Genomic DNA, 13,971 nt, shown 5'->3' on the forward strand with positions numbered 1-13,971 from the left:
CAATGGAGACTAAGTGTACAATGCATCGAACTGAATTTATTAAAAAGATACATGACACTGATGTCTTTTCAAATTTGCATTCATGGCGGCAATTAAAGCCGATGAGTTATTGCAGAAGATTAAAGGGTAATTCTGAAGTGCAATTATTATGCTCACAATTTTACCAATGAGGTACAAAAAATAAAAAAGGCCAGCAACACTGAACAGATCAGGATAGCGAAGCAGAGCAAATGCTTCAGGTCGAGGATGCTTCGTCTGAACGGCGAAAGTGAGAAAACAAATCAGTTTTAAGTTTGAGAGAGTAGAGGGTCGGGGAAGCAACAGATAGGACAAAGGGAACATCTTTGATAATGGCGAGACATAGCATTTGGTTTCTCCCAATGCATATAACCAAAGCAGTCCTTTAAGGTGAAGCAGCAATCCATTCATTTTTCTTCCAACATATATTTCCATGAGGTGCTTGAGATGTAGTGATCTCCACACCGGAGAAACCAAATGCAGATTTGGGCAGCTGTTTTAAAGCGTACCTCCATTTAGTCAACAAGAAAGACTAGATGTTCACTAATTTTGCAACCAATTCTCACACATTACAAACTTCAGGATTTGACATCAAATTCAATAATTTCAGACAATATTTCTGTTCCCAGAAATGGACACAGTCAATGCCAGATCCACTGGGCATTTCTAGCATTCTCCTTTATCAGGTCTCAGCAAATCTCACTGCTTTAATGTGCCCCTTTGGTCTTCTGCATAATAGCCTTCATTAATTTAATCTATTAATTTTAGTTTAGTTTAATTTATTATTATTGTGCACTAAGGTACAATTAATAGCTTTTTGGTTGCGTGTTATCCAATCAGCGAAAGGATGATGCATGATTATAATTAAGCCGTTCACAGTGTCGAAATAGAGAAATAAATGCTGCTGTTGGAGTAGAGATTTTAAAAAGTGTGGAGAGTGTAATAAGTGAATGCAGATCCACTTCTGGGACCAGCACCGTTGCAAGTTTATATGAAATTTGAACGATGACCATATGCATCATTTTTCTGAGGTACAGAATAATAATGTTTTAGTATCACATGCAATCTTACTGAGCCAATTGGGCACATTAATAGCATAACATAACATACATTTGCCAGTATAGAATTCCAAAAACAGCACAAAATTCTTACCTTTACTCTCAATTTGTGGACAAGGTTGGCTCGTTATCACTTCTGGTCAATTATCTTCCATCCATAATATTAACTTTCATGCTGAAAAGAAAAGATCAGAGGTGAAGATGAAACTGTCCATATCTTGACTTAACTTTTAAATGTTTTTCTTGATAAATGCACAGAAATGTTATTGATATTTTTATTAATGCATAGTAAATTTGTTTCTGGATTATGATCTGAATGCTAAACTTTTAATTAAATTTGTATCCAATTTACGTCCTCGTTTAAATCTTCCATATTTTATCTATGCTAATGGTAGTTAAAAGGGTGGCAACAAGAATGAACAGCTGCAAGGTCACAACAGGAGAACACACCACAAAATACAGATCACAAAGGATTTATTGCAAATTTGATGGGCTGAATGTCCTGTTTCTCTGCTCAATTAGCCTTCCAATTCCTCCATCATTATCTAGCAAGGCTCCCAAAGTACTCCAAAAGCAAGTAATCCTAGTTACACAGCACCAAACAATTCTTCTGACACAGCTCATCTTCCCTGAAGGCTATCTACTCCAGTTCGTTTTTAAAAAACCTGGCAACATTGTAAAGGCAAAAAACAGCATATTGCACAAATGTAAAGAATTTATCTCAGTTCAATTTTGTTTTCGGGCTTTGAATTGTAGTTCTCTTGAAATATATGCCACTGTCACTAAAGGGCCTGTCCCACTTAAGCGCCTTTTGAGCAAACTGTCTGCGACCTTCAAGCTCGGGGGCACTCGCCTGCACAACCATGCGCTCGATCGACCATCCGCCCGCGCGCGCCCACCCACGCCCACACACACACACACAGCAAAGGCGGAGGCCAGGGAAAGCGGGGGAGCGCTGTCTGAAATTCACATGGTGTAAAGCCAAGGTGATATCCGCGATGAACAGGAAGGTTAAAGACGGCTAGCTCAGTGTACGGCAAGTCCTTTAAAAGAGCAGGGGGGGGGGAGGGGAGAAAAGGGGAGAGAAGGGGGGGGGGGGGGGGAAAGAAGGAGTGGAGACACTTTTTAAGAAGCCAGACAACTTTTAATAAGCCAGAGATACACAGCTGTCAAGTTTAGCGGGCATTTAAAATTATCGGTCGGGTTTCCTTGGTTCTGAAAACTCGTGCTTACGCTTTCCCCCCCCCCCCCCCCCAATGAGCCAATTAAAATGCCCGGTCAGCAAAGGAGATGAACTACAGCTACCTCGACTACCTGCGACGACATGGCGATCCCACTACCACTGCACTACAACTTAAAAACTATCGATTTTCTCCATGCCGACCAAATTGAGGCCGCGAGTAGTAACCACTATGCGGGAACTCCTCTCGACCAAGAAGGAGACTTACCAGAGACTACCTACGACCATGTGTCGACCATGCTGCGAGCTCAGAGTCTCCTAAACTCGCCAATAAGGTCGCCTTAGTGGGACAGGCCCTTAATGGGTTTGACGACACCCAAAGCAATTTATTTTTGATTTGTGCATTCACATACATGTACTCAGACTTGTTATGGCTTCCATAGCAAAGATACAACAAGCCTCACATTAATACCCTGACCCTGTAATAACTGAATAGAAGTCTTAATGGAGAATTTAACAAAATCTTAAAACATTTTAATAATTAAATTATGATCACTGTCCTTAATCTATCCTGAGGTTGTGCCATGACAGCAATTAAAAATATTCATAACAATCTAACATTTTGTGACATTGAGTGAAATTAAATAGGAATAGCAATAATCCCTCCACCTGTCAAGATCGTTCAAGGCAGTTATGGCAAAGTATTTTTACAAGCTAAGAACAAGGAATTTATTGACACCATCAGTTTCAATATTTTCCCCTCACCTTGAAATCTTACCTTAAAAGCCTAAAGCATTGCAAACTAAAATTTTGGCAACCACACAAGGCCTCCGAGTCAAGACAGTAATAACTTAAAATATCCTGTCCATTAGAGTCTCGTCCTGAAATGTCGCCCATTCCTTCTCTCCCGAGATGCTGCCTCACCCGCTGAGTTACTCCAGCATTTTGTGTCTACGCTCCATTAGACAAGTTGGATCTGGAGTGGACAATCTTCTATTCTATGTTATGATACCAAAAAAAAAACCCCAAATGACAATTCCTTGTTATATATAACTTATCTTCCCTTTACCAAGATCAATTCTTTCCTCCCTGCTATAGTATTACAGAACAGGCCAGACCAGACTAAGTTGTTGTTAAAAGATATATGTAAATAACGGAGCTAATGTTAAGTGTTTAAGCTGCACAGGAGAGATAACTTACTCAGCACAATTTGGAAACAAACCCAAAATATCTTTGCATAAATGTCTTATAATAGTAACAGTTTTAATTACCAGTCAATCTAGGGACAATGAAATGTCAAAATTAAACTTTCCAGAGAAATTAATTCCACATAGCAGCAATCAAGTAGAATTATAGAGTTCATTTAACATTTAAACATTTCAGTTGGACAGGCTAATTATGATCAGATTAATCCTGTGGGCCTCATTAGCATAAGACTAAACACCAATGCTGACAATGGGAGGCTATTTGTAAAAAGCTAATTTCAAAGCCATTGTCCCTGCTGCACAGCAGAAAAAAATTACATCAGTAGCATTAATAGTTTCATGGATCAATATAAAGAACTCAATTATGCCATGCAAGTGCTTTCTCCCTGTATACATGATAAATTATTCCTAACTACAGGGTCGCTTCAGTGACAGGGGACTTGCACTTACTCTTATTCCATGGATGGAATAACTTGATATTACAACTGAAGCTATCCACAACAACAAAAAACAGGCACAGATAGGCAGAAATAGATCCAAATTCTCCACAAAGGTTGCTGTTCTGCAGCTTAACTCGGACGTAAAGATATTATGTGCAGTATTCCTTCTTGTAAAAGGAAGCAAGAAAAAAAAAATTTCATGCTAGGCACATTCCATCTAATTCGGTTAAGGACAGAAGAATAGACCAGAATTAAGTTAAAATACATTTAGGTTTTAGAGCATGTACATACACACGCAAATGGAACTTGGTAATATGGGTGAACACATGTACACTTTGCATGTCCATTCAAGAAGCTAGAGAAACCCCCTCCCTTTAAAAAAAAATCTTTATACGGAGGATGTCTATCGTGGCTGTGTAACATAGCACATTACAAGTGAGCATGCTTCACACCAAGGAGGAAAAAAATACAATTCATTGAAAATTGGCAGCCTTTCAGAGCCAGGCTGCGTGTAGTCAAGCATTCTCTCTGGGGTTACTTAGTGGATGAAAAATTGCACTTAAAACCAATTTCCTTCTTGTGTCACATTCTTAATTTATCACTTCAAATTGTTTCTGCCGCAACAACAAAGACAGAGCTGTAACTAACATTGTGTAGCTCAAAATCCTCGCACGACATGTGGCAACTACTGTACTGCTAAAAATGAAACTGCTAATGAAATTGAAAATAAAAATTGATAAAAATTCTGGAAAATAATTTAAAGAAAAAATATTAGCCATATTCATTAGTTGATTTGACTTGATTGGGAGACATGTTTCTATTTTTAAAAGCCTGCGACTAAGATGTTCACTCATGTTTTCCTTTTACCAATGGAATTGAATGTATATTTGTACATTTTGTTCTTAATTTCTCAAACTAGGAACCAAGTTTATGCCCAACTCCAATGACAACCGTTGAAAAAAGCCCGAGATTAAAACTTCAATATCACAATATTTAAATATTTAAAACCATGAGACAAGAGTATTATATTCATATTTAATGTTTTTTTTAGGTTTAGAACCCGGATAGGTGCCAGAGACCCGGGTTCTATCCTGGCAATGGGTGCTGTCTGTATGGAGTTTGCACGTTCTCCCCGTGACCTGCGTGTGATTTCTCCGGGTGCTCCGGTTTCCTCCCACACTCTAAAAACACACACGTTTGTAGGTTAATTGGCTTCTGTGAAATTTGCAAATTGTCCTTGGTGTGTGTAGAATAGTGTTAGTTTACGGGGATCGTTGATCGGCATGGACTCGGGTCCCGTTTGTGCACTATATCTCTAAACTAAATAATATTCAGAGATCGACACAAAATGTTGGAGTAACAGCGGAAATATTGGGAGTGCAGGAAAGCTGCTTGGTCCACACAACTAAAGCAAAGCAACAAACAAACGGCTGGAGGAACTGAATCGAGTGCAACAGAACGTGAACATGTAAAGGAATGGTCAACCCTTGCATCTGGATTGATAGTGGAGGGGGAAGATAGCTGGTATAATGCAGTGACAGCAGTGAAAGAGGTGGACCAGAATGGGTGGAATTAGGAGACAGAGGACAATTGATGATGGAGAGAGGCAGAGAGAGGCAAAAGGGCAGATGGTGAGACTGGTGATGGGAGGAGAAATTTAAAGGTGAAGGCAGCTGCTTGAAGCTACTTTACTCAACCTGCTACATCAGAGAGATACGGCAGAGAAACAGGCCTTTCAGTCCAACTGGTCCACATCAACCACATACCACTTTTTATACTCAACATACTCTAACCCATTTAATCCCACAGATTTCCATAAATCCCCTCAGATACCACCACTCACTTGCATACGTGGAACTTATAGTAGCCACTTGTACATAGGAGGAACTTAGAGCACCTGGCGAGGAAACCCACACGGTCACAGAGCGCACGCAAACACCACTCCAAATAAATGATTGTTTATGCATTTGCTACAACCTTAAATTCTACTTAAACACAAATTACTAGGCAAGATAGAATTTTAGAAATTTAAAACTATGAAAACCACCATTTCAAACTTAATTTACCTCATTTAACCTGTCCAAAGGTAGTTCTCTTCATTTTCTATTTAAAATCCCAAACCATATATAGAAAATATCTTTACCATACTTCATTTGATATCGTATTGAGTAGATTTATATTAAATAATGGTGGGCTAAACTGACAATAAGTAAAGCTGTGGATAAAAATGCTGGAGAAACTCAGCGGACGAGGCAGCATCTCTGGAGAGAAGGAATAGGCGACGTTTCGGGTCAAGACCCTTCTTCTGAAGAAGGGTCTGAAGAAGGGTCTCGACCCAAAACGTCGCCTATTCCTTCTCACCATAGATGCTGCCTCACTGGCTGAGTTTCTCCAGCATTTTTGTCTACCTTCGATTTTTCCAGCATCTGCAGTTCTTTCTTAAACATAAGTAAAGCTGTTGTGACTCTGGAACAAATCAGGCAATTTAATTTGGAACAGCAACAGGTCACCACAACTTGTTTTGCCATCTCTGGATGGTTGAACGCTCTGCAAGACCTGGTATTTCATGCAAAACATTGCATCATTTGGGAAAGTACTTCCACAAGGATTCTACCAGAGGAGTCAAAGATCACAAGATAAAATGCGAAACATGGCAATTTGCAAGCTACCATCATAAATTGTGTTGCAATAGACTAGCTTTTAAAAGGCATTAAGAGTTTTCGAACAGCATTCGAACACTCTTAATGACTTTTGAAGTTGCAACAACAACCCTGACAGGAAGATGGATGATATTCTAGCACTGCCCTTATCTGAATAACATATTGTAAGTAAAGCACTGGATGTAAAGCAAAAAAAACCCCCAAAAAACTGGTTTGGCTCAGTCATAACAAAATTGGTCCCCTCTCAATATGAAAATCCCCACATGCAGAATCTCACCACACATGATCCACGAGTCCTACTAACATAACAAAGGTTGGAATGGGTTGGTAGTGGAGGAAACCATAGCTGGTAAAGGGCCTGTCCCACTTTCCCGAGTTACTCATGAATTCTCCTGAATTTTCCCCTTGATTCAAACTCGGAGAATTACGGTAATAGCCAGCCGTAAGTACTCGGGGCTATTTTATTTTACTCGTGGACATTTTTCAACATGCTGAAAAAACGTCCCGACTTACCTGATGTCCCGAGTACCTACGGCTGGCATTACGAGCCACTATTAAACATAACTACTTTCATTTACATGACATTGCTGTGTCTCAAATATTATGGTGTCCTGAAATGAGGGGAACTGTGTATAAACACTGCTGGAAATTTCTACATGGGAAAGCAAAATGTATAAAAACTGTCTTTATTAAAATCTGACAATGTGCACTTTAACCATATGTGATATTTTTTCTATTTTAAATCTCAAATTGTGGAGTACAGAGGCAAGTAAATAAATGATGGGTCTTTGTCCCACACATTATGGTGGGCACTGTACAAAACAGGACTAGAAACCATTATGTGCACTAGAAGATTGTGGTTTTACTCTTATGGGGTTAAAAACAGTTCCAAACAAAAGCCAAAAACAGAGATATTTTCTGAGGCATGGTAGCTTCAATTATGTAATTACTACAAATTATTTGATATCATCTGTCAGCGTTACAGAGAATTTCATGCTAAGCACCATTAGGTTGCTCAATTTAACTTTCTGTAATCAAGGAAATAAGTTCTTTCAAATATTTATAGCTCTATTTCCAAGTCATTATTTAAGCAAAGGGCAGGAAATGATGGAGAAAGTATTAAGCCAAGTCAAAGAGACTGGGTTTTCCCCTAATACAAAGCTATTTCTAAATCACTGCAAGCCCTTTAAAAGATTATGAACTATAAAAGTGGTAAAGGCAAATGCAATGGATCGAAAACAAAAATAATGATTCACTTAACGACCCAATTGCCTGATGTTCCCCTTCTCCCCAGTAATAACATATTCTGTGATGGTGCTTTTTTACTGGCACTAACATCCTCTACACCTCTGATACATTAATACATTTTTATTTGTGGCTCCAAGATGGTGCATTGAATTGTTAAGAAAGGAGACTAAAAATATTTCACAAAACCAGATTTAAAATTTCAGTGAAATAAAAGCAATTGTTCGAAGTGTCAAGTAATTGTTTTATCATTTTTTTTAAATTAAGACAATATTTATGACTCAAAACACTAAAGAACATTATATTAAACACATGGCAATGCCACAGCTTGTAAACAATGTACCAGACTCCTCCATTAAAATCCCATAGTATTCCTCGTTTAACTGATATGATGCTGGAAGGAGTAGCCCTTAGGATTCGCTCTAGATTCCATGGAGTCTCATTGCGCACATTAAACACAGACAAGGAAACATGTTGTTGATTACAATCTTTGATGGCTCTCAGCTGATGAATTATGTTCATTATATCCCTCAACTGATGAATGCTCCAACATGTTTCTCAATATTTGGAAATGGTATTGAAACTAACAAAGGCCTAGATGTATTCTGGGCGGAATATTTCAATGCCCATAGCACGTCTCCAACAAAATTATTTTACAGCAACTTAATGTATATACCCCATCTTCATTGATCAAACTAATGTACTTCATATTCCACTTTATTAATCAGAAGCCATTTTGTGCACCTACAGGCAAAGTTCTTACCTCAGAATTATGTAATCCTTGACTCCTACAAGTGCTTGGTGTATCATCACTAAAATCCGCCTGAGATAAAACCACTCCAATTCTCCCTTTGCCCAAGTTCCCATCTGAAGAAGGGTCTCTACCCGAAACGTCACCTACTCCTTTTCTCCAGAGATGCTGCCTGTTACTCCAGCATTTTGTGTCCACCTTCCTATCTGTCAATTTGGTTATGTTTCACGAGTGCCTCTGATCGTAATTACCCAAATGGCCATGCATCATGAATACCTCGACCTGAAGTGGCCAAAGGTTGCTGGAACACATATCGCAAGAAAACCAATTCTGTACTCAATTTATGTCAGTGCGTACAATTTACAATTTGAGGAATAACAATACATCAAAAAGGACAGCCTGAGGGAATGAGACAAAAATCAACTGTCCCATCTCAGTGAATGCCTCAACAAAAAACAGCCCAGCACAGACAAGTAAATAGCTCTTAGATCTAACTAAGCTTTTAGTTTAATGTTGGGCTGTTATGGAAGAAAATTAATGGTTGTTAAATTGGTTGGAATACTATAGAGGTAGAGATATGCAGAGTTAAGTGTTTGGTTTCAACAGGAATTTACTAGTTTCTTTACGAATGTAGCTGGGACATTGTTGGCCGGTGTGGGTGAGTTGGGCCAAAGGGCCTATTTCCACACTCTATGACTATGTGAAAATTATTTAATAAGCTTTATACCCACTGGAGGGTACAAAAGTGACCCGGAGCTTATCTTAAAGAGAGGACAAAGTACGCAGAATGCATTACACAGATATGGTTTAACAAAAGGGGAATTTTAATCTTACTGACGTCCAAGATACAAGGCGACTTCCAGCCACAACAGATTTTTAAAAATCCTTCTTTTGCTATTTCCTCATGCCATACCGAGCCTAGACACATCATTACTGCCAACAATGACATGTTGCTCAGAACAAGCAATTAGAAAATGGGTGTGAACTGGCTTTTCATATAGCATACAAGAGCTGGTCGGGCATAATAGCTGATGAAGACTTATCAAATCTCTGATAAAGAAAATCACTCTCGACTTCAATGCACCAGCATTAAATTTACTCAAATAAGAAGGGCTTATAATGATCCAGGTTTCCGTTATGGGGAGTAATTACTTTTCATGAAAAATAAATTAAGAAAAACATTTGAATAAAGGATCAAAAAATGGTTTGCAATGGCTGTGCGTATTTATTGGGGCGAGTGATAGAGAAGTGATGGCAATCAAAAGATATTTGAAATGATTAAAAAAGTGGTTACATTTAGTTTAGTTCTAGAGATAAAACATGGAAACAGACCCTTCTCCGATGGTGTCCACGCCGACCAATGATCACCCGTACACACTAGGGATAATTTAATGAAGCAAATTAACCTACAAACCCACAAGTCTTTAGAATGTGGGAGGAAACTGGAGCAACCGGGAGAAACCCATGCAGTCACAGGGAGAACGTTCAAACTCCGTATAGACAGCCCACTTAGTCAAGATCGCACCCGGGTGCTTGTCACAGTAAGGCAGTAACTAGTACTGTGCCCTAATGAGGAAATTATAAATTGTTTTAGTACAGACCGAAATTTACAAGTTGAATAGCACAACCTGTTAGGATAATCGAGGGACATTTAGCAATAATTCTCTGCAAGGAATTAGACACATAAGGATTTACAGAATGTGTTGGACTAAGTGAGAATTATTCCTTGCAACCAATTCAATAACCACCCATGCTGGAAAATTCTGAAAAATGCACAAATCCAGTTCTAGCAAGTAAAATACCCAGCCACAATCAGTTTACCACAGCTGCTAGCCAAGTCATAGTACAATTTTAATACAATTTTTAAATTTCGTGGGAGCATAGAGTTGATCCATTATTGCAATTTAATATATTTTTTTAGTATTTTCAAGATTGATGTTACAGCAAATTCACATCTGTACCCGTCCAAAATTACCATTCACAGTGCAAGGTCTGGTGTACTATTTTAATTGCAGAGGCTCAATGTGAAATAAAAAGCTTCACTTAAGGGGCTTCAACTCTGGACTAAACATATATTTATGCTTCCATTAATTGCCCATCAAATAGCCACATATTTCATCATCCAGCAGGCTTATTCATAACTAAATACACTGGATGAGCTCCCTCAGTGGCTTATTGGATGATACAAAGCTGGATGAGATACTGAATTATGCAAACCACAAGGTACCACATTTCTTACTTCATCTCTGCTGGGGCAGCACCAACAGCATTCTTGAACTATTTCCAGCTCCCACAGCCTTAGAGTGTTGGTGTAAATGCCTCTCTTGCTGAAATAGCCCACAAACACACAATGACTTAGTCCGGGGGGGAGGGGGGGCACCATTGGTATAAATGTACAATTACACAAGCCAGCAACTTCAGAAGTGGATTAGAAACTGACAGAAGCAATTGAAAAGTCAACAGTAACATTTCCATGTAGTAATATAAAAGGGTCTTTTTTTTTTTTTTTTTAAATCAGTGTAATTTCAGCCCAAAACATCTGCAGATCTTTGTTATTTCAAAAATAAATCCAGTGGTTTTCACGACTTGCATTAAAAAGTCTTGAAAATAGATTGTGAGGCTTAAAAGTTTAACAAAGAAAACAGCTGACAGAATTGGTGCATTGATCCATGTTTATTTATTTGGTCTTATTCTTTTATTTGCTTGTGACATTAGTTTTGAAAAGTATACCTAACGTTCTGGAAGGGTACCTGCAGATTGGTATACTGCAAACGCGACTCATAATTTCCGATAAAAAGTAAGAAACTAAATACCAGTTAGCCTAACATCTGTTGCTAAGAAAATGTTGGTCAGACAGACAGAAATAATACAAGAAAGCACGTTTTATGAAAGACAAATCACATTTGGCAAATTTACTAGTGTTACTCAATAAGTGTAGAATAGAACCCATAGAAGTAGCGTATTTCAATTTCCCCCAAGATGTTTGTTAACAGATCCACATAAAGAATACAAGAGCTCATGGTGGCAGGACAATTTACAAACGTGGATTGAAAACTACTTCACATATAGAAGGCAAAGATTTGCCTTTTTCTGGCTGGTTAGACGTAACTAGTGGTGTGTCACCAGGATCACCTTTTGGTCATCAATTATTTACTATCTATATTATTGGCTTGCAGGAGGGGAAGACCAGAGACTATTGAAGTTTGTTGATGACATACATTGATGCAAGCCTATGTTGCAATGAGGCTATTTGAACTGCAACAAGGTTAGGTTGAATGAGTGAGCAAAAAGTTGACAAACAGAGTTTAATGTTACAAATTGAGAGATAATAGTCTTTTGATTTTCTAGAGCAGCGGGTCAAGGTTACAACTTGGCCTTTTATACAGCATGACTATCAAATGCCTTCTGGAAATCCAAACACACTGTATCTCCAGGCTTCCCATATTCAATGAAGTAATACGCAGTCAGTTCAAGTGTAACAAATTTGTGATACGTGACTTAACATTCATTAAAAATCATGTTGTATAGGTTCATTCAATAAAAAAGGTAGCATGCATGTACAGCAAGTACATGAAGGCAATTGACATACCGGCCTCTATTGCAAAGAGAATTGAGTTTGTAAATAGAGTGATACTGTTATAATTGTTGAGGGTGTTAGAAATGCATATTCTGTGCATGGTTTTGGTTCCCTTGTTTGAGAAAAACATTCCAGCATTAGTAAGTTGCTCCATCACAAATAGTTAGAAATGTTAAGCCTGTATGAGTTTAGAAGAATGGTGGTGATCTTACTGAAGCATGGTTCAATGGTTCTTTGTTGTCACAAATGCACTGCATGGTGAAATTCTTTTTGCATAGCTCACATGCACGATTCGGCATATTTTGGAGCCATTTACAAAAAATGCCAGTCTGATCCACGTGGTCAATGTACTGGAGCATCTCCCGATCCAGGTATAACCCAGGTCAGTGGAGGGCCTCTTCCATCACTCAGCCTGCAAACCAAAGAAAGATACCAAGGGTACACAAAATTGCTGGGGAAACTCAGCGGGTGCAGCAGCATCTATGGAGCGAAGGAAATAGGTGACGTTTCGGGCCGAAACCCTTCTTCAGACTGATGGGGGGTGGGGCGGGGGGAGAAAGAAGGAAAAGGGGAGGAGGAGGAGGAGCCCGAGGGCGGGCGGATGGGAGGGTGGGAGAAGGCAGCTAGAGGGTTAAGGAAGGGGAGGAGACAGCAAGGGCTAGCAAGGGGACTGACAGGGCGAATTGAGATGATTTCATGAGTGGGAGTGTCTCGAATGAGGAAACAGTCACAATAAAGAGGACATCATTTAAAGATGTATTGGAATTTCTACTCAGAGACTGCAAATGTCTGGAATTCTCTCTCCTGGAGGTTGGATCACTGGAAACATTTAAAGAGGTAGCTGAACCCAAGAAAGAATTGGGAATTGAAGGCTATGTGAAACTGGCACAGAGGAGATCTTTAATTTTTGAGGTGGTCCACTCTTGCTCCCATTTCTTGGGTTGCGTACACAAGTTGAAAAAAAATTGCAACCACTTCTTTGCTGGCTACAAATTCTAACGTTTTGTGGACTTAAATTATCTGATAGATATAGCGTATCGTAAGAGCTCTGCATCCCTTTATGTATCTAATTCAAAACTTTAAGACAAGGTCTGCTCCATTTCTGTAAGCTCTTTTATAAGAATGTCCTTGCCTGCTCGCTCTTCTCTTCAAGCTCTGACCTGCAAGATAATCCAGGTCTCTCTTTACATTCCATGATCACAGCAAAGCTTCAGCTCCAAAATAAATATCCAAGTACGTTTGTGCAGGTCACCCATCCTTCAAAAGCTCCTGCAAACTGATCTGCCCCTAATTTTCTTCATTACCAACTACAAAAGCCCAATGCCACATTAAACATTCTCTGTGGATTAATTCTCGAGGTTTCGTAGCCTCTATCCACAGGTTAGCATCCAGAATTCAATTTTATTAAACATTGTTTCAATGATTGAAAGCAGCTACAAGTCTCTAGATCGATAAATACATTGTGTACCAGTACACAAGAAACATACATCATCAAATCTAGGACCCCAGTTTCAAGAATTTTGAACTTATAAAGCACAGCTATAAAAGTTAACAATGTTTAAAATCCTAATGACAAAACCAATTGCATTCTGCTGTGAATAAAACTAGTCGCATCACAAGTATCTTTCCATCCTGCAATATGCAAGTAAATTGCCAATCTTATTCTTTCCCATTTTCACACTTCCAAGTGATTAGATCACAAGTTTCAGGGAAACATTTACCACCTTTTAAAACAGACATCAACAAAGCAGGGGGGAAACAACACTATGTTAGATGCAAGCAATACCATAAATTACAAAATTCAGCCATAACATGAGGCCTATCAAGCAGAGACCAC

At 38.8% G+C, this 13,971-nt stretch overlaps 1 protein-coding gene across 3 annotated transcripts in view; it reads right to left on the reverse strand.

Moving 5' to 3' along the window:
* The window catches only part of arhgap35 (Rho GTPase activating protein 35), an 87,655-nt gene that overhangs the window by 54,656 nt on the left and 19,028 nt on the right, over positions 1-13,971 (reverse strand). For all 3 annotated transcript variants that reach the window (XM_033014565.1, XM_033014567.1, XM_033014566.1), the window contains exon 2: positions 1,171-1,251. The gene's annotated coding sequence lies outside the window, so the exon portion shown is untranslated. The remainder of the gene's footprint in view (positions 1-1,170; positions 1,252-13,971) is intronic.

Source organism: Amblyraja radiata, chromosome 41 (genome assembly GCF_010909765.2).
Source record: "Amblyraja radiata isolate CabotCenter1 chromosome 41, sAmbRad1.1.pri, whole genome shotgun sequence".
In the NCBI taxonomy this organism is placed as follows: domain Eukaryota; kingdom Metazoa; phylum Chordata; class Chondrichthyes; order Rajiformes; family Rajidae; genus Amblyraja; species Amblyraja radiata.